We start from the raw sequence: 2,153 nt of genomic DNA on the forward strand, positions 1-2,153 counted from the left end.
GTACTTAGAAAATGTTTGAATTACAAATGCCACAAATTAAGAAAGAAAAAGTGAGGTTGGCAGATCCTTTGTGATTTTCAAAAATAGCATTTAAAGAGGTCTTAGAATCAATATCAGTTACTTAACAATTCCAAAGAACAAATGATAGTGATTTATAGGTGAGAAATTCTAATATAGGACTAGTAATGTAGACAAACATGGACATTAAAATTAGAAATATAAAAATAGCAATGCGATATTGGCTTGTATCTATGTCATTTGAGAAGCCACTACAAATTGGAACATTTTATGTTTGTTGAATGACAGAATATAGCAGCTCTCAGTCACTGATGGTGCCACCACCATGGATGCTGATTCCACACTAAGAGCACTACTAGTATATGCCAAATTACTCATGCATGTATCGTGTTCTCAAAATTATGTTCCTGGCGATGTATAATGCAAATTTTCTTAGGTCCAGAAAGCATGTATTCTTCCTCAGTGTCCTGACTAAAATGCTGTAAAGAGCTACAACCCTTACCTAGTAAGTAGATGGAGAAATGGAGTGAATATCTACTTAATAGCAGTTAGAAGAAAGAAATAGACATGTTGCAAACCATGACTCTGTGTTTATAGATCAGTCCTCAGTAGCAGCCACAATAAAAGCAAAGAAAAAAATAAGATAAAGATCAGAGTGTCATCTGTGAACATTAAAACATGTGCATACAATTGCTCTACAGGCATGCACTTCATTATACAACATTTACATTTAAACTTATTTACATATACAACATATTTACTTTTCAGTATATGAGGGATAGCCTCCTATAGTTCTGTTGTAAACTATTTTCCTAATTTAACCATTAAGATATTAAAGGTTGTCACTTCTATTTCTTCAAAAGTTAGATAGGAGAGTTTTTACATGTTCTTCAAATGCTAAATGAACCTTTAAATATAATTATGTAAGCCTCTTGTTTTTTGTTTGTTTGTTTGTTTTGTTTGTTTTGTTTTTATTGAGGGTAGTGCTTGAACACAGTCCCCACTATCACAAGTGATGCAGTCTAGTTTTCTGCTTTTGGGGAAATCACAGAGGTCAGCCCATTAGTGGTGCAATGGCCATGTCCTTTCCTTGGAACAACACCTCTGTGATCATGGTTATCTCCCCTGCAAAGCAAGTTTCTTTTTTTATTAAAACTTTTTAAATACAATCTTTTCTCATTTGCATAGCCTTCCTCATTCCCATTTCCTCTTTTCCTCCCATATTTCTCCCACCCCACCTCCCCAACTGTTGTAATATGAGTGGCGGGGCTGCATCCCCAGCACCCCGCTGCCCACAAGGCTAGCTTTACCTGAAATAATTACACGGACACTGTATTCTTTTAATCACTGCTTGGCCATTTCTATGTAGCCTCTTCTAGGCTAACTCTCGCACCTGGACTAGCCCATTTCTAATAATTTGCTGTAGCCCACAAGGTGGCTTACCAGGGAGATTCTAGCCTACGTCTATCCTGGGTCGGAGCTTCATGGCGTGTGCCTCAGAGAGCAGAGCTCTTGCCTCTGCCCGCAAGAGTGGAGCATAGTGTCTCTCTGAGGCCTCTGCCCCTGAGAGGAGAGCTGTCGAGCCTGACCTCACTTCCTCTTCCGCCCAGCATTCTGTTCTGTTTACTCCTGCCACCTTATGTTTTAACCTATCAGGGCAAGCAGCTTCTTTATTTAATTAACCAATGACTTCCTCCATCACCCAACCACTCCTCAGAAAGAATAAGACTTCCCATGGGGAACCTACAAAGTCTTCACTTCCATGCAAGACCAAGGTCCTTCCCACTGCTTTTTCTAGGCTGAGCAAGGTATACCTCCAAAGAGAATGTGCTCCCAGATGACACAGCCAGAACCTGGAAACACCCTAGATGCCCTCAATCAAAGAATGAACAAAGAAAATGTGGCTCATTTACACAATGGAGTACTACCCAACAGTAAAAAACAATGACATATTGAAATTTTCATGCAAATGGACGGAACTAGAAAAAAAAATCCTAAGTGAGATAACTCATACCCAGATAGAAAAACATGGCATATACTCACTCATTAGTTGATATTAGATGTAAAGCAAAAAATAACCATCATATAGCCCATGATTGCAGAGAAGCTAGGTAACATGGAGAACCCTAAGGGAG

The 2,153-nt window shown here is 38.9% G+C and overlaps 1 non-coding gene across 1 annotated transcript; it reads right to left on the bottom strand.

Annotated features, from left to right (window-relative positions):
* Positions 1-992: 992 nt before the first annotated feature.
* Positions 993-1,158, bottom strand: LOC113457514. Its single transcript, XR_003378076.1, has one exon. It is a non-coding gene; the product is annotated as a U1 spliceosomal RNA (small nuclear RNA).
* Between the last annotated feature and the right edge of the window lie 995 nt (positions 1,159-2,153).

This window comes from Microtus ochrogaster, linkage group LG1 (genome assembly GCF_000317375.1).
Source record: "Microtus ochrogaster isolate Prairie Vole_2 linkage group LG1, MicOch1.0, whole genome shotgun sequence".
Taxonomy (NCBI): Eukaryota; Metazoa; Chordata; class Mammalia; order Rodentia; family Cricetidae; genus Microtus; species Microtus ochrogaster.